The 19,673-nt window shown below is 38.9% G+C and overlaps 1 long non-coding RNA gene across 3 annotated transcripts in view; it reads left to right on the forward strand.

The window, feature by feature from the left end:
* Nucleotides 1–19,673, forward strand: part of LOC149917083 (uncharacterized) — a 126,430-nt gene that overhangs the window by 15,407 nt on the left and 91,350 nt on the right. Inside the window, exon 3 of one of the 3 annotated variants that reach the window (XR_016468570.1) lies at nt 10,729–10,884. The exons of the other annotated variants lie outside the window; for them this stretch is intronic. This is a non-coding gene — a long non-coding RNA (uncharacterized LOC149917083). Of the gene's footprint in view, nt 1–10,728; nt 10,885–19,673 lie in introns of those variants that run through there. 3 annotated transcript variants of the gene reach the window in all.

Here is a 19,673-nt window from a genome sequence, read left to right on the forward strand (position 1 = left end):
GGAAGTATTAAGTGAATCCCTCTCCCCTCTAGCTACCAGTGTAATAAACAATTTTTCAGTTACATAACCATCATCTTTTCTTTTTAAAAAGAAGCCATTCATTTTCCCTGGGTTTTTATGTCTGAAGTGCTGTGTTTTTAACATATGCTGCTAAGGCTTGGTGCAGAGGAAGTGGCTGTGTGTGTCTTTGGAAGGTTATGGTGTTATCTTTAAGGCTGCTCCTTTTGCTCTCTCTTTTTCTCCTGTTGGTTTATACCATAATGGGAAAAGCTTGGGGAGAAATTAAGCTACTCTGAAGGAATTGGTATAGATTGTTTGTTTCTTATTTAAATCTTCAAAATGTAACAAAGAGACAGCTTAATGGTTATGATGACGCTTGAACATAAAACTCAACTAATAAGATACTAGTTTATCTCTTCTTTTAAAAAAAGAATTACACCTGGCTATTAATAAGGTAAAATAGGTTTTAACATGACTTGATGTTGTGGAAATCACTTTTGATGGCAATCCAATAAGCATAGATAATAACTTTTGCTGCTTTTCTTAGCTTTTTTGGGTGCGGATGAATGAATTTTCCTCTGATTAGAACACTGGCATTTAATAAGGTAGCTCTCTGAACTCCAGTGTTGAATCTAGTTCCAAAAGAGTTTTTTTCCATGCCAGTGTGTTTTGTCAAAATAAAAAGATCATTTTATTCTCACAGTTCTAATTTGGACTGCAGGTTATTATTACTGAGGAATCTTATCACTGATCTTTATAAACTGAGTCTGATGTGGTTGGCAGCTGTGTGACAAATGTCAGGACCCTCCATGTGTATAGGCAGGATCATGAAAATAGGCCCTAAAAGGAAGCTTCAGCTTTGCCTTGTTCATGTTCATTTCACCTCAATGTTTTTATGTATTTCCCTTGAAATCAAGGGAGTCATCAGCACTTTCATCCTCAAGGATGGGTTTATAAGCATGCAGTTGCTTTTGTGTAGCAGTGCCTTTTGGGAGTTCAAAAAGTCTGTTGGCGTTTCTGTTCTTTGAGAGGTGTCTTCATCCACGAACAAGATTCCAGACTTAGTGTTGTGATACATATATAACTTAATTCATTAGTGCCTGAGCTAGGGAGCACATTAAATTGAAGTTGATGTGAGCTGTCAAGTATTACAACTTAACACTTTCAATCTCTATAAATGGTCAGAATTGATATCATGGGTTGCTCTGGAAGTAGTGCCTCCTGTATATTTCCATGGAAACTTGAACAGAAAAAAGGAGCACAATAGCACTATTTGATAGAGGAAGTACTCAGGTACAGAATACATTTCAAAATATACATGCATTGGGAATTCTAATTTTTTGCTTTGGTTTATCTTACCTGAATTGGCTCATCCTGGGGACAAGCAGTCTGAAGTAGATGGTTAGAAATAATAAGGTTAGAATTTAAAAGCTCCAAGCTCAGGGAGTCACGCAGATCTATTTGGTACAATTGCTTTGCTATCAGATGCAGCTGGTGGGTAAACTCCCTTTTTTTCATAGCCAGCCTGATACTAAAGCTTTGAAGATAATCTTTTATAGAGAACAAATTTGTACCTCATCTGCCTCCTGTGAATCTCTGCTCATGTTGCAATGGAAAGACCAAACTCACCCATTTCTAATACATCACACTGCCCTCAGTGCCATTATGATCACTTACGTTGCAAGCAAAATGTAAGCATGAGTCCAGATGTGTTTAAATCCCAAAATGTCTCCCGTTCAGCTGGATTCTCACCTCCCCATCTCTTCAGAGGAAAAAATGCTCCTTGAGTAAGTCTTCTGCGGAGCTGGGAGATGCATGGCCCCAGATAGGGGTGGGCTTGCTGCCTCTTGCCTGTGTGTCCTGCACAACTGCAGTGGCCTTCAGTTCAAACATCCTTTCTGCAGAGGAGGAGAAAACATAACACCAACCCATGGGAATCTTAATTTTGCATCTGGGATGTGCTATACCCCAGGCAGGCAGAGAGAGTGGTGCTTGAGCACTGTGCCTCAGGAACTGAGGAGTGTGTCCTGTGGCTCAGCCCTGTGGTGCTCAAGGATCTGGCCCAAGTATAAGGGCTTATAGAATTGCAGAATGGTATAGGTTGGAAAGGACCTCAAAGATAACCCAGTTCTGATGCCCTGCCATGAGCAGGATTGCTAACTGCTAGATCAAGCCCTAGGTCAGGTTGCCTAGGGCCCTCTGCACCCTGGCCTTGAATGTTTCCATGGACAAGGTATACAAAACATAAAATCCTGAGATGTAACTAATCTCACCTGTGCAAAAAGCAGACACTCAGACTGTATTGAGAGGTGACTGGAAAAGTTTGAGGCTATGCTCTGATCCTCATGTTAAATTCCCTGTGCTTTCTGATATAAAAGCACTTTCCTATTCTAATACAGTTTCACTTCTGCTTGGGTGATGGTATATTTGAAGGCTAATAGGATGTATAGTCAGAAAAAGAGGAAGGGGGAGGAAAAAGAAGAAAGGAGATGAGGGGTGGGCAGGAGGGATTCAGAATCAGGGTGGTATTTCTTTAAATCCAGATTCTGCTTAGACTTTTCTTTGTTTGCTCAGCTGCTTTTTGCAACCATCTTACTGGCACAGACAAATCTGAACAGCTTGCGGAGCAGAATGACAGGAAGATGGAATGATAATGTGTGTTTTAAATATCAGTGACCAGCCTCTTCTCTGTCACTCTCAGCATGACGAAGCCTAGTTACGTACTACTTCCTTTAATCATTTCAGACAGGCCTCTTCCTCTTGCCTATCTATCAAGAAGAAAGAGGATCTTCCTCCAATTCTTAGCTGGCATGATGGACAGGTGAATTATTAATAGTGCTTGCTGTGGATTTTTTTTCTTTTGTTGTTCTTATTTAAGTCCTCAGCCAGTATGACCCCAAGGTTTCCTGGTCAGCTGTAAGCCTGTCACATACAGACAGCACATGATCACCAAATGGGTTTGAATTTGAGAGGCTTTGAATGAGTGCAGAATAGAGGAGGAACTTTGGTACCTGGAGCCCAGAAGCAAAGAGGAGTTGGAGAAAGGCAGATAAAGCACAGCCTCCAGTTAATGAGCTTGCTGCCAGGAATTGCTGTGTCTACTTGCTCCCTAGGAAGCTGATGATTATCAGAATGAAAATCATGCGCATTTTGACACCTTTGATAAAAAAAAAAATCAGGCATTTGTTAGAACCAGTGCTTAACTGGACACAATTGTTGCCTCTTACTTCCTGATAAAGCGGATTATTTTCTCAGAAAGGTTTTTCTGTATGTGTATGAGATACCTGTTCACCTGTGCAGACATGCACAAAGTTAGAGTGCTTGGCTCTAAATCAGGAACCATTGGCTGAAGGCTGCATAAACAGGCATAACTTGGCTCCTTTTGGATCAGCGTGAAGGTAGTGGTTTTGTTCTCTTATTTTAGAATTGGACCCAGTCAATTCTGAAGTGCTGATTTAAATGCCACATTTCTGAAGTAAGAAACACTGTTACCTCCAATTTACTGAAAAAAGAAATAAAACTGAGATATGGGATATTGTTTTTAACTTCATCTTAAAAAGTATATGATGTGACTGCATTTGTGTTGGTGCACTCAGGGCTGGACTCATCCATCCTACCATCCCAGAAGTTGCAGCAGAGGCCCCAAGCTGAGTTCTTGGGAAAGCCTTTCAAAGTAGCAATCATTTATTTCTGCTATGAACCAAATAATCCTCCATTTATCCCAGAGCAAACCTCAGCTCCTTCAAGTGGGAATTAAGGTAAACATCTGCAAAAATTGAAGTGTCTGTTCCAGAATTTTGAGCTACCTTCCCATATGTCTGAGTGAAGAAGGCATTTCGTTTTAATAAACATTTTTGACTGAATCTACTATGTGCCCAGAAAGACCAGTATCAAATATATTTCCAACCTTAAAGTACTAAAGCTGCTGAATAGGGAAGGCCTTACCTCTGTCTATACTAAGGCATGCATTTTAGGTAAAAGTGTCAACTGGATTTAATGGTTATTTCTATTTAGAAAAGCACTTAACAGGCCTAATGTTAAGCGTATGCTTATGTAACTTGCTGAATGAGAGACTGTGCACTGTAAAATGCATATGGAATAAAGATGTGAAGTGGGTAATAACCATAATGAACATCTATACAGCCTTCTGCGCTTTCAGAGAGATGTAGGAGCTGTAACTGCAGAGCATCAGGGGCGGGAGGAGATATGTAAATATACGGTTGTATATTTAGCTTCCCCAGCTAAATCCTACTTTCAGTTACAAAACACAATCTCGGTAAATGCTATCAAGCTGGATTTACTAGCTATGCAGGAAGAGTAATTCAGTCCAGGGTCTAGCATGTAGATGAAGAGCTGTTTCAAAAAAAATGAAAGCCTCTTCTCTCTTATTATTAGTTATTTCAATTTTCCTATTAACTTACTACAAGAAATATAGCTTTACCGTGATGGTGTTCTGAGCTCTCATATAGATCAATCAAGTCAACTAAAAATGGTATTCCTGGCCCTGGAGAGTAATTCACATGAATCCACAAAGGTACAAATCTGGAAGCAAAGGAGAGGGAATAAAAAAAACAATGGGTATTTTTAAGGATATAAGCACATAAATTAGCTTTCTTTTGGACGAGTAGCTGTATACTGCAAACCTTAGAATCAGTATTTAATTAACCTCTTTAAGAACACCATTAAGCTCACTGGTGTGTGACGAACAGGCACAGGAATGAGTGTTTGGAGGGATGCCAGGCAACAAGAGCAGAGGAGCTTTAGAAAGAAGAGGATGAAATTAAAGACAGAAGTTTGCTTTGGGAAAGTATCTCATTCAGTCTTCCTATTTCATGGGCATCATAAACATGAGCCTGGGAGCGGTTTCACTGAGCCAAGCCCTGGGAGGTTCATAAATTGCTTCTTAGTCTAGCTGGATGGCCTGAATGACTCTCCTCATGGAAGTTAAATGAGGCAGTTCACAGTATATGCTGCTTGAGGTAGAATACAGGGTTGGTGTGCCAGTATACTTTAAGTGAAAAACCAGAGCCTGGAATGGATGGAACAGTTCCTGTGACTCTGGAGAGGCTGGATACCTTCTTGAGCCACAACCACACTTGTCATAGTCCCTGATGGCTAAGCTTCATCGGGGAAAGTGAAAATGATCTTTAAGAAGGGTTTCACAGTTTAGATTATTTATATGGCTTTCTAGGGTATCTTCAGTCTCTCTCCTGGTTCTGCTGAAATCTTAATCCAGCTTCCTGAAGTATGATTGGACTTCAGCTGTACCAAAATGAGGTAGTGTTTGGATTTGGAATGTCGAAGTCTCAGTTGTACAATCTAGCAAAACAAACAGTCAAACCACTGAAGTCAGCCAAGTCTGTCTGTCTGTCCAGCATCCTTCAGAAGCTCATCTCAGTCCTTGTTGAAGGACTCTTTGGGAAACTAAGGACTGCACAGGTTCATGCTGTGCTGGGCATGTTCATGAAAAATAAATCTATTGATTGTTATTAAATATGTGGAAGCTATAGCTGGCTCAATAAGATTCCAGTTTTCTAATAACTGGAGACTTGCTATTGTTTTGGGAGTGGACCCTGTACACTTTCCTTGCTCCTTTGCTGTTTTTTAGAAGTCTGTTCGTGGCTGTTGTCAGAGACAAGAGAGCAGTCTGTGTGGGCCCTTGCTGTGATTCAGGAGATCTGCTCTGTCTGTTTTTCTGCCCTCATCTCAGGGTGTATCTCATTTGCTGACTTCAATAAAGTTATAATACCTAACTTGTTTTGTGAAGACTGGTCTGCCTGTGTTGGTTAATAGAAGATGCTACTCTCAAAAAGTTAAAGGTTTTTCAGTAGAGACATCAAGTTTAACCGAAAAGCAGGAGCTTGATCTAAAATCTACTGAAGTCATGGCTCTGAGGATAATTCCCTCTTCTCACTGTGCCCTGGGAAATAAAGGGGCTGAACAATTGCACAGCCAAGGGAAGTCTGCTGCAGACCTGTAGCTCTCTGTCAGATCTTGGAGTGAAGCCATGTAGTCCACAGCAATTTAGCAAAATGGAAAGTAGTGTTGCAGACCCTACGTCCCCAGAACAGGCTATTCACGCAGCCACTTCTCTTTAGATGAAAGCACAACCAGCTCCATTTGACACATCAACAATGCACTTGCCCCTGCTGAGCAGAGACCCTTTCTGCTGTGTTTTGATCTTCTGTCAAAATGGAAGGCAATTTTCTAAAGGGGGCAAATTAATTAATCAGGTTAACCCTGAGACGTCTAATTGGCACTATTGTATTTAACCACCAGTGAATCTGGCAAATAGTAAATAACATTTGAGTTCTCACTGTTAAAAAACAAAACAAAACAAAAAAAAACAAAAAAAACCCACAACAATATAAGAGGAGTTGATTATGTCAGTTAACATTTAATTAAATTGGAGGGAAGGAGTAGCTGTAATTTGTAATGACCACAGAGAGGAACCAGATAGGAGAGCGTTGTGCAAAACTGTGAAGTATACCAGCTTTTAATTAAAACTGTGGCTTTTTGAAGTAACTCTTTTTCAGGTGGGTTCTGGTTAATCTCTCTCTCTGTGGTTATGTTGCCAGAAGGATTCCTCAGTGACTTACTGTCCTAAATAAAGTCTGTGTGTCAGGGGACATCTTTACATAAAGACGCATGCAGGATCTCTTGTGTGAGCCTTTTGCTGAGGCTTGTAGGTGATACTTCACATAGTAATAATGATACTGTAGCTGACTTCCTCACAAGAACGTGCAGTTTGTGGATAGAATAAATAAGAGCAAAAATAAGCAAGCTCAGTGTTCCTTCACTTAAGAAATCATACTTTAGTTATGAAAGCAAACATTGCTTGCGCTTTGTGTTCATACCAATGCTTGCATATTTTTGGGGTACCAATTTGGGAGTCAAGTCCTCAACTCTCTCCTGGTTAATCTATTCATGTATCAGCTTTCTCATCTTAATCATAGAATGGTTTGTATTGGAAAGCATGTTAAAGATAATCTAGTTCCAACCTTACTTCTGTTGCCTGGGTTGTCTAACACTAAATCAAGCTGTTCAGAGCCCCATCCTGGCTTTGAATGCTTCCAGGGATGGGGCACCCACAGCTCTCTGGGCAGCAATGCCAGCGCCTCACTGCCATCTGAGTAAAAAACTTCTCCCTAACTTGTAATAGAAATCCCTTCTCTTTTAGTTTAAAATTTTTTTAAAATCTTTTTCCCCCTGTCCTATTGCTATTAGACTGTATAAAAAGTCAGTCTACCTCCTACTTACAAGCAACTTTTAAGTCCTGGATGTTCATGAAGAGGTCTCCCCTGAGATTTTTCTGGATTGAGCAACATAAGTCTTTTTAGTTTGGGTTTTTGGTTTTTTTTTTTTTTTTGTAGGAAAGGTTCTGCAACCCTCCAAGCACATTCATGGCCCTCCTCTGTACCCACACCAACCTTCTTGTGCTGGGGATCCCATGTCTGGACACAGCACAATGATAGTGCTAGATAGCACGATGATAGTGATAGAAAGCAAAGGGGGATGATCCCCTCCCTTGCCCTGCTGCCACCCTCTTTTGTTGCAGCCCAGGAGACCACTGGCCCTTCCAGGCTGCAAGCACAAGCTACTGGCCTATGTCCATCCACAAGAATTGTATTTGAGATATAAGTAAAATTATCATTCTAGTGAATCCATCAAATCTGCTATGTTTTGCCAGCATGTACACACAGACATGAGAGAATCAGGTGAATCTGCTGCAGTAACAAGTAGTTCAGAGGAGTAGATCTGGAGATCCTTATGGGATCCTCAGAAGTCTAAGCTACCCAGAAAGATGCTCAGAAAGCACCAATAAAGGGCAAAAAAAAAAAAAATAAAAATCAAGCAGAACATGACATCTGCTTAGTGCTGACAAACATGTATAGTAGAATCCACTTGGTAATTTCACTGTCATGCGTGTGTTTGTACTGATCTGTACTGTTTGGTTTCTTAAGCCATGAACATAGACAAATGCACACAAAGATATTTTGAAGAAGTTAATTTTAGACTTAGAGAATACATACTCAATTTGCTAATACAGTGATGCAGATTCAAACCAGATCAGAAAAAAAAAATCAGAATTTTAGCTCATGCTATCTTCCTTTAGGGGCAACTGCAGATTGTCTTAAGCTATCCCTAGGAGTTTGGTGGGTTTTGACATAAAATCTCTACCATAAAGCTTAGTTCTCAGGCTACTGTCTTTGTATTTTCATTCTTTCACCTCCTTGATGCCCAGTTATTCATTAAGAAAATAGTTGTTAGTGTTTTTTAGTATATATTTATATAGAGACTCATTCTCTTCAAACTCTGCTGGAATGAAGGAATCTTTTTATTGTTAGAGACAGAGTATACTCTGGAATTGTGTTCAGTCATTGCCCTGCCAGACTCACTTAATTACTTAACTTTTCTGGGAGTCAGTCCACGTCTGTGATATCACAATTTTAGAATTGTTATTCTAGGAAATATTATTTTGTTATGCTGGACCATTGTTATATACAGATAAAGCACTTAACTGCTGTGGGTTGTCGTCTTAGTTCACCACTAGCCAAAGTGGCTAACAATAAACTTGTGTAATAAACAAGTAAACAGCAACAATAAATCTAATGAATACTGTCAATTAAAGTATGAGAGACTAAACCCTAAAGAAGTCTTCAGTCACAGTAGGTAATGTTCTACGTGTGCTTATGAAGCTGTTTTATTCTATTTTGAGAGGAAACTTCTTTGGGGTAAGCTAAGGCCTTTGTTGTTTATCAAAAAGAAGCCAAAAATAAAAAAGTAGACCTACATCTATCCAACTTAAATTTGCTTTTCTGACAGTAGGAGTTAGAAATCTATTATTTAAATATATATATATATATATATATATATATATATATATATATATATATATATATATATATATATATATATAAGGAGCTAAAAATTCACAGTTAGTTCTGGGAAAACTTCATTAGCTTCCACTTTGAAATCCCTTGGTCAGATTGTGCTCCTGCAGCCACAGCTGTAAACATGTTGTAAATACACTGAAGTGCCTGTTTGTTTAACTCAATCTCAGAAAGACAGAACTGGACACCACATGATTTATTTATGGATATCACAACCCCAGCGTCACTTAAAAGTAGATGTTTGTATTTCATGTTTTTGATTTTCTTGATTTTTTAATCATTCATAGGACATTATCAAATATTGATGCTCCATCTATTAAAAATGCCATAAATAAATAAGTTATGCGTGCAGGCCTGACCAGGAACAGCATGGTCCGAGATAATACAGTTCTGTACACCAGAATCTGACTTCTGTTTGATGAAGTATTCAGCAGAGCCTGGAAGGTTGTGGGTAGAAGGCACTTGATTGGCTGCTGTGCCATGAACATCCCTGAAAATAAGATGTTTTCTTGCTTCTTGCTTAAAATAACCAGAAGTATCTCTAAAAAGAAATATGGATTAACATGCCTGGCTTTCATTTCACGAGCAAAAAATGAAAAAGTACTGATGGCATTTTCTTACTGCTTTACTGCAATCTATGTGTTGTTTTTTCACTTCCAGCTTGTGGGAAAGTGAAATCTGAAAGCATACACATTTGAGGCTATTTGAATGCCCAATTCTGCTTATTACTTTTTAAAATCAGAAATTTTTAAAAAAATTCATTAAAAATCAACACAGTCTTTTTACATGAAACAATCCTTTTTAAGAAAAATATTCTTATTTTCAGTTTGGAAGGTACCCTATTTAAAAAAAACAAAAACAGATATTAAGGTTAATATGTGCTGAGTATTCTGCTAACTGAACAGCCAGGAGTGGGATGCTCCTGCCATTGCAAGGAGCTTAGAGTAGGTTTGTTACCATAGAATTTTGGAGTTGGAAGGGACCCTTAAAGGCCACTTAATCCAAATCCCCTGCAATGAACAGGGACATCTACAAATTGATCTGGTGCTCAGAGCTCTGTTCAGCCTGACCTTGAGTGTCTCCATGGCAATAGGCCTTGATGCTTCCATTGAAATAATATGATGGAGATACATAATCACCCATTGCAGTTAGCAGGGGAACAAATTGTCCTTTAAGTGGCTGTGGGATAGCTGTTTGTTGTGCCTGCATTCAAGCAGTAAAATTTGATGTGAAGAAAGCCTGTTGCCATGGGTTCCTTGTTAATTCAGACATGAGGGTCAATCACAACAGCGCTATTCATGTGAGATCACCTGAGGGCCTGTGTTGTCAGCTCTGCTTCTGTATGTAGTTTTACATAAAGCACAGACAACTTCATTGCAGCTGGGTCTCAGAAAAAATAAAAAAGGTCTGGACCAAAGGAGTACTCGTTGCTGTAGGAATCCACATTGCTGTAGGAATCCACGTGACTTTAAGAGAATTGGCCTTGTGGTAGAAACCTCTGCTCTTGCCAGTGTGAACAGGACCATTATGACAGGGCTTGTGGGATGCAGGCAGGTGGGGAGAAGGGGGCTGAGAGGGGTCATCGGCTGAAACAGGCTGATAGCCATATTGCCTACAGAAGCAGGCTCGTGTATTCACTCAGCGCTCGTGGGTATGGTTATTTTGATGTCTCTCTGGACAGTTCTTGCCTCCTGGCCTTCATTTTCTATTAATGAAGCTGCTGGGCAGTTTTAACCATGCTTGATGGGTCTCAGAGAATCAATTTCTTAAGAGCTTAATGTGAAAAGGCAGCTGGACAAAAGAGGAAGTCCAAAATTTGTCTTTTCATCCCCAGCCTCCAATGAGCCTGCAAAGTGGGTCACCCCAAGAATGGCACATCTGCTGATATGGCTCCAGGGAAGAGCAATGCCATGGGCTTTGATGTGCCCTCAGTTCCCCCATTTCCCTCTCACTATGGAGTGGCTCAACTCAAACCATGGAGAGAAACTGGAGGCTGAGTTTTCCTGTTGGCACCTTCTCTGAGTTCATGCGAAAATAAATTAATAAATCAATGAAAATCCACACAGCTGGCTATGCAAACTCCCTCTCTGCCCTTTGATCTGTGTACCCATGGCTCCGTGGTGATGCTTACAGCTGCTGACAGGTGATTTGCTGGGGTCTCTGTTCTTTGTTATACTTGTTCTTGGCATGAATATTTCACAGTGGTTAATGAGATCCATTGGCTGTGGCAATCCATCCCCTGTGCATCGAGTGCTAATTAGTGTCAGCTTGTCACAGTAGCAAGATAAGTTGCAAAATAAAACCATCAAGTGCACTCTGATTCTGATTTATTACTTATTTTCCTGCCATCACGGCTGAACAATAATATTATAAGAAAAAACGTTGGTCAGGCCTCTTCTTTGGCTTCATGTGCAGTGGTGATGATTTCGCTGTAATTAATGAGGTGCATTATCTAACTTCCTCACCTTGCCGGGGGAAGAAAAGTTCTTATTTCACTCTTTCACTGTTTCCAAAGAGAAATGCTCTGAAAGCCTCAGGAAAACACAATTATGCAGACTGTAAGGCCTGAAAGAAAGGGAGGCTCCATTCATGGCTCTGCAAATTCCAGAGTCCTTTTGTTCATCGATTTAATTAGATTTAGTGTGAAGTCCCTACCCACACCAGTAAACACAGCATCTACGTGTTTCTTGTTAATGAAGGAGGAGGTTGTGAGATTTTGGGGGGCTGATTCTTTCAAATCTAGCCTCCTTCCACAGCTCCGTCCTCAGAGTATTGAGTGAACTGCTGCACCTTTCCGAAGAGGCGCTAGTTTTTCCATAAGAGGTTCCTTTAAAAACTAACTGCATGTGTGGAACAATTCTAGGGCATGGACCCTCATCGCGGTTTTATCTCTGTAAGCCTGACACATCTCAGTGACAGCAGATCTGGGATCAGTCTCACTTGCTCTATACATTACTGCGTCGGGCACTTTTTTTCTCTAGGAATATTCACTCACCTCCAGCAGTAAATTTCTGCAAGTGACTTTATTCATATTTATTATGTTTTGTAGACTCTGTCAAGAGAGTAGTGGTTGTGAAAAGAGTGACTATCCTGCTATTAATAGACAAGCAGCAAGATGGGTGTTGGCATACAATTTATGCACGTCCATTCATCTGTGTGTGACACGAACTATCTAGCACCAGTGAGAGAAATACTTTCCTTGCTGTCATTTCTCTCTTTTTTTCTCTTATTTTCTTATTTTTTGCTTTGAACATTATTTATGAGGTGAGAAATTTGTACAAAAAGTAGTAGGAGTGAAAATAATGATTTAGGTCAGAAGAGAATGGTGAATTATCTTTTAATACCAGCCCCTAATTTATCTTTCAAGTTTCTTTTCAGCAGAATCATGTTTAGAACCACTGAATAATCAATATTCTGGCTGCTAATTGTGCTTATTTTTGAAGCCTACTTCTTGTATTGCTCAGTCTCTTTTATTACCACCAGCTTTTCTAATCAACTTGGTAGTAGCAAGAACCAAAATGCATTCTCATCCACTAGCTTAGAGTGATCCTGACCAGCAGTATTTCAGCTGTAATGTACTTAAAGTAAAGCAATTATAAATTACAGCATAGAGCAAGCCTCCTAGCTTAGGATGCTTATAGCTTCCTTGTGGCATCCCGAAGTCCAAACTAATGCTGCTGTTAGTTATTATTTGTTTAATAAGTTCAAAAGCTCTAATTTGGTGCGAGATCTCTGAATTTGAACTTTGAATCAGGCTATTTGTTGGACAGTTTGCCTTTTCCTCTTATCTGCGCTGAGTAATTGAGTATCCTGACAGCTTCTCCAACTACTGTTTGTTTGCGGCTTCCTGGTCTCACTCTGCAAATAGGTCACTGCTCAGTCATGCACCAGCAGGCTGTCAGGAGGAGCAAAGAACTCTGTTGAGCCTTTCACATGTAAACTATGGAAACAAAACAGCCTCTCTGAAATGAAGAGATGAAATGAGCACAGTGGAGTGGAAGCACCTCTAACTCAGCATAGTGTCTTCTCTTTGCTCTCATCTCTCTCTTTGGGTCCCCTCCAGGTCCTCCTGTGTGATTTTTTTGTCTGTTTTTTTTTTTTTTTTTTCTGATAAAAAAAAAGTGAGATCCACTCTTTTTTTGTGTTATTTATGATTTTAAGGGGTATATATTTGAATTTTCTCAGTGGATTTTTGTTGTTGTTGTTGTTTGTTATTGTTTTCCCCAGAAGGTGGTCTGTCAGTTAACAGTTATGTTATCTAACAGAACAAATCCATGACAGGAAAATGCTAGCGTGTCCATGAACTTTTTCTTACTAAGCTCCTTTACATCTTCGTGCTGCACATCGCTGTAACAGCTGAAGCAGATAATGCCTTGCTGAGTTATTTGAGTTTTTCTTGATGCAGCTAAAGATTTTCAAGAAATTGCCCTAAAACTTCCTGTCCCTTGCACAAATTGCCTTGTATCTAGAGGATGGTTGCCCACCCTTTTGGCTTGCCTGGGTCACACTAGGTGAAGAAGTTGTCTTGTAGTGCACATAAAATGTATTATATACTTAACGTCTATAAGTAACAAAACTTATTCTAGTTATCTACTGTTTTTTTTATTAAAACACAAAAAAAAGAGAGCAACAAAAACATAAAACCAGTGGGATGTTTGAACTGGGTTTTGTGAAACTAGCATGTCAGTCTGGTTTTATGGCAGTGGTTGCAATTCTTACTGAGATCTCCAGGTGTTCTTCAGAGATCTTGATGAAATTTTAGTCTTCCTGTACTTCATCCTTGAAAACAGCTGTTTACAAATGTATATGCTGCCAAAAGGAGATGACATGAATAATCACTGGAAACTGCTTTCCTTACAAATTAAGCAGTGTCATATTATTTGTCTCATCTGTCCATTTTTCATTGGGCACACTTCCTTCATCCACATTTTTTTTGAGGGGAAGGGAAAGCAGGGTCAGGTATGTTGAAATATTATTACTGGTAATCACCACATTTTACTCACAAAACAGCACAAGTATATGAAATTTGTAATAAGTGCTGGTTTCAGCTTGACTGTGTGGTGTTGGCAGAAGAGGTGGAGTTTGCACCACAGTCTCTTTGCCATTGTTTCAGTTGAGACAATGTTAATAGCACCCCGATATTTTGGTTGTTGCTGAGTGATGGTGCATGTCCAGGGCTTGGCTGGGTTGCTTGGTGAGGAAGATCCACCACTTGGTTGGAGCTGCTGCTGGGGTGGCTTGGCAGCGGAGGGTGGACCACATTACTAAATGTCCCAGGCTGCATTCAGTATGCATGCTGTGGATTGGACTTGTTTGATCTAAAGCTTGTTGTATCTTTTCTCTTACTAATTATATTATGAATAAATAAGCATAAGAAAGGGCTATAGAGATGGGAAAGTGAACTAATACTTGGAGTAACTGTAGAAGAGGCATATAGGAGATTAGATACTGTCATCAAGATCAGTTTCATATAATTTGATGTAGGTGAGATTTCAATGGAGTTTATTATTATATTTTTTGCATCTTTTATCTCTTGGCCTTTGAGAAATGACAAGATCAGGGTCACAAAATGATAATGTAGCATAGCCAGGTCATGGAATGAGAATTCTTGTATCCCTCTCCAGTATTTCATCAACAAATGAATGACTTTCAACTGTATTAGACTATCATGACTAATCTCATAGATACTAATTTTTTAGATCTCACGGGGAGTTAGTTTTCAGTTTTGAGTGATTTTGTTTGGTTCATCTTGAGAGACTTAAAAGATACTATAAAAAATATGTCCCTAAGTGTCTGAGTCTGGAAAGTTTACAAAATCAGAAGTGAATAACAAAGTCCAGTGCCCTTGTTTCTGTGGAGTTGGAATATATTTTAAATGAAGACTTGTGTATTGTCTGCTCACCCTGCAGGCTGCATATAGCAAGTATTTTATACAAGCTTAAATATTCAGAGCTTTACTGTGCGTGACTGGTAATTTTACAAAAGACATCTGTGCAAAAGCTGTGAAATTTTTCTATAAGTAGGTCAGAGAAAAGAACAATCCCATGTGACAAATTTGCTGTTTGTTTACATGTCCAAGAGATATCTAATTGCTTAAAAGAAAGAGAGCTTACAAAGAAATAAACCCTCTATGCCTGAACAAATAGCATTTGAAAGGAAACACTACTTGTTTTCTAATGTGAGCTTTAATTTTTATCAGTTACAGCCTTGAAGTTGTATCCATTTTAGTTAATATAGTCTTGGATGAATATAACTTATTTTGTTAGTTTGGCATAGATTTAGACTATTTACATAAAACACTCTAGGAAAAGAGATTGGCAGAGTTTGTGTTGTGAATACAGGGATATTCTCAGTTAATTATATGCAAATAAGCTTTGTTAACAAACACCTAAATAACTCTCCCTTGTCTTCATTAGCCTGGGAGATACAGTACATTTCTCAATGAACTTGACAGGGAGTATTAATCAAAACAACTTGTAAGTTTTAACGAGAGTATTAATTGTAGACCTCTGCATTTCCAAGAAGTGGAAGGTAACTAATATTTTTGTGTGAAATTATTATGCAAATATATATGGGAAAAAAGGTCATGGCCAAATTTGGGTCGTGCAGAGTGAAACCTCATTTTAGCTGTTAAAATACTGATAACTCATTTTTTTCTAACAAATGAAATGTTGGCTGATGAGAGTTTAATGGTAGTAACTTTTTTCTTGCACTTCAGTAATTTTCAGAGTTTTAATGGATTGTGAGAAAACTTTGGAATAAAGTTCAGTTTTATCAGTTTCCCAGATTTTGGGTTATGGGTTGTTTTTTGGTTTTTTTTTTTTTTTTTTTTTTTTTTTTTTTTTTGTGCTGGTGCTTTGTTTTGTTTTATATTATTTCTTAATAGACTTACAGACTTCCTGAATGCCTTACTTCTGGACTTGGACAATCTCTTAAAGCAAATGTAAACTTGAAGTATGCAAACAGAAAGTGAACATGGCAGCAAGGCTGGGAAAGAGCCTTACCCTGCCTGGTTGGCTGCCCTTGTCACAGTCTGCACAGCAAACCCATTAGCAATGAGTGGAAGGGTGAGACGCAGCCTGGGGACTCTGCTGGTGAAATTCTTTGATACTCTCTTGAGGGGAAGCTTTAGGTTTGACGGTCAGCAGTGATCAGCCCTCACTACCGTCCCTCCTAATAGAAGGAATATACGGCTTTATGTAGCTGGTCTTAATAATGTGGAAAAAGAATCCTCTTGGATTTCCTCCTACTGTTTTTTGACCTCAGCTGAGGAGATGCTCTTCAGTGCTGTGTGTAGGAGTAGGCTTTGGTGTAATTAATCCTCTAATTGCTTTCTAATAGCCGTCTAGCCATGTGTCAATAAACAGGAAGGATACATGACAATAAAACACCTGTCACAGTAACGTGCAGTGTTGTTTTGGAGGGAGACAGACAAGAAGAATGGAAAGTAATTAATTAAACAAGAAAACAAGCAGGGCAAATCATGGACTGAGATTATAGAGTCTGAAGAAGAGAGACCAATCTCTTGTTTCCAGCCAATCTTCACTAGTTTGATTTGTTCACTTCTAATTCTGAATGACAAATGAGTTTCTAGGGTGGAAGAATGGAAGACTGTTGAGAATTCTGCTGTACTTGAGTTACTCTGGTCTCTGACCCTTCCGTGACAATAGATAACAGTATCTCTTTCCTTTTGCCGTTGTTCTCCACATGAAGTCATCTTAAGTCCTTATATAAAGATTTACTAACCCAAGAAGCAGTACCTATGCAAATTACCTATGTAGCTGGCCCACAGAAGTACCAAAGACAAGGTTGCACCTCATTGCAAAACTTTTCCATTAAAACGTTGTGGGGTGGGAAAGATATTTCTGTTATTTTTTTTTTTGACCACTTTTCAATTTTGATAGGAGATGATCAAACTGGAAATATTTTGACCAGTTCCACTGGGATTATTAAGGATAAAAAAGAAACAAGAATTGAAGAAAACAATTTACTGAGATGTGCCTGAATCCAGGAATATTAGAGATCCAGAAAGGCTCAGATGACTGTCTGTCCAAAGATTCTTAATTACTCTGATCTCGATATTTCAAATCTTTCAGGCTTTTGATTTCTCCTTTAGTTTCTGAGCCAGTCATAACATGTGTAACCAACCTTGGTTTCATGTCTACAAAGTGCTTATGGCAATATCTCAAAGTGACATAAAACAGAGAAGTTACCTGTGGTGGTCTTTTTTTCCTCCTTTTTTTCTTTTTAATTTAATTTTTGTTTTTTCCTACATGGAAAAAAAAAAAAATCAGAAACATTCTGCTGTCTACCAGCCTCAGAGTCTCAGGAAGCTTTAAAAGGGTAATTCAGTCTCTTTTCCATTTTAAATCTCTTCAATCAGTTCTTTCTTCTTAACATCCTTACTGCCATTGATTGACTTCAATTAAGATTCTCATGTTCAAGTACCATAATTAGCCCCTGTCACTACTAATTCTCATGCCCTTGGATTATATAGATAGATCTAAAATCCATGTGGACTAGTTCAGTGGCATTTGCTCACCTGCAAATAGCAAGAGAAAGAGCCCAGAATTCCCCAGTGAGGCAGACCCAGAGCTAGGAAAATGTTTCATTGCCTATCTCACTGAATTGATGAGTCTGCTTGGTTTGATTGGTTTTACGCAGTTTCATTCTGATGTTATTTTCTGCAGATCTTCCTGAAACCTTCTCTAAAGGATATAAATGAACCAGAAAACAGCTCTTTCTTTAAGGCCCCAGAGATGTCAAGAATAGATCCATTACACAGAAGTGGCTGTGAGTTTAGAAAAAAGGTGGTATAGAGTAACTTGTTAAGCATTCTTTTATCTTCAGAAGTAAAGAATATGGATAATGCAAGTTACCCTAGGTAACTCAGGTATTTGTTATGCTAGATTGCTTTGACCATACTTCTGTGTATGTCAGAGCTTCAGTGATGCTATGATAACCATGCTATGCTGGACCTCTCTTGGCAAAGTTGGCTTCTGCTCACTCATGCAATGGGCTTTAGCAGTGCTGGTGTAAAAAGGCATCAACCAAAGGAAAGCCGAAACAGACTGCACAATACTATGAAGTGGACAAAAAACACATAACATTGAAGAAAAAAATGTGGAGACGTGCCTTTTTTAATATTTCCTGGGTTATTTTAAGAATTTGATGTTCATGTCCTGACTCTACTTGTTGATTTTTATCTTCTCTGCTTGCTAAAGCTTGGAAATAATATCCAGAATAGTATACTCAGTCAAAGAGACAGAAGATGTAACTTGCCTGATCTGAAAGCCTATATTGTTGGGGATGTGACCTACCTCTCCTGCTCTGTAACAAAAGTCTGCAAGAACATAGATGCAACAGGGGAAAATGCGCACCTCAAACTCCTCATACTCAGACAATTTATTGTAAAATTGTTGTCAAGCTTTATAAACATGGAACTCAGCCCTGTTACATCTGAGTCTTGCATAAAATGCTTTCAAAAGAGTCTGGTAGTCTTCAGGGAGAAGGCTGTATACATTATAAATGGTTAATGCTTCATAGGATAGAAATTCAGTGAAGCAGGAAAATGCTTGTTCGATTATTTTTTTTCTTTCCAGTGAGGCTCTAGAGGCTCAGTTCTGCTGGAACTGAGGAATCTGGGATTTGTTGAATCGGAACCTGCTTCAGACCTTGAATATTCAGGTTCAACACCTGGAGGGCTTGGGATGCCTTTTACTTTAGCTGAGCAGGTGGCATGAATCTTGCACCTTAGGTATTTTTCCAGACCAGTGACTTACTCAAGAGATAAGGAAGCCTGTGATATCGATTGGATTAGGAAAGTGTCAAATAACCTTTCACCTCTATCTGATTAACTTTCTGCATCAAAACGTGAATTTGGAAATAAGTACATGAAAATCTGAGCCTTTCCATCCATGTTCTGGAAAGCCTGGATGCACTAAATCAGCGTTTTGTGTCACAGGAACCAGCAGTGATATCTGAACCCAGGACACAGATTTCTGGCCTATGCCAGTATACAGAGATCTGATTTCTGACTCAGATAATGAGAAAGGCTTAGTTTTTCCTCCAAACTCAGAAATGCATAAACACAGAGAATCATGAACTTATTTCTCTAATTTTTGTTTCGTTTCAGTTCCTCAAGGTACAATAAGAAGCTGAAAGTTGAAAAATTTAGTGAGGCAAGAGAGCTCTGGGTGCTTATACAATTTGTGTGTCAGTTTCAAACAGAAGTTACAAATCTTTAATTAAAGTGAATACATTCAACACATGCATATATATATATATATATATATATGTGCACAAAATATTTCAGTTTTTAAAAAAATTGACCACTTCAATGAGTAAACAAGCACAGTGTAGACTGGATTCTGGTTCAACAGGAGTCCTTTTGGGGTGACAGAAGTTTAGTGGTTAGTAGGGCAGAGCAAAGCACGTCCTTACCTTTGTCACTAAAGAAGGCAATGAGTTTTTTGGAGGGGACCATGGTTAAGTGTACAAGGATGTGTAGGTTTAAAAGTTATCAAAATAGTGTCAGGTGAGAAACTAGGAGATCTTCGTCTGAAGGGAAAGATGGAAATCAATTTCCTGGGAAGGCTGGAAATCTCCATCACTGCAAGACCAAACAACTGCTTATACTACTTTGTGTTGTGTCCTGTGCATGGGTGTATGTAAGTCTGATTTGATGAAAGTTTCAAGCTTTGCTTCTACAAACTGAAATTTGCTTTTGTCCAAGCATGATATCAGTTAAATGGCATCATCAAATGATACCTTTTGCCA

Source organism: Phasianus colchicus, chromosome 8 (assembly GCF_987193195.1).
Source record: "Phasianus colchicus chromosome 8, bPhaCol1.hap1.1, whole genome shotgun sequence".
NCBI lineage: Eukaryota > Metazoa > Chordata > Aves > Galliformes > Phasianidae > Phasianus > Phasianus colchicus.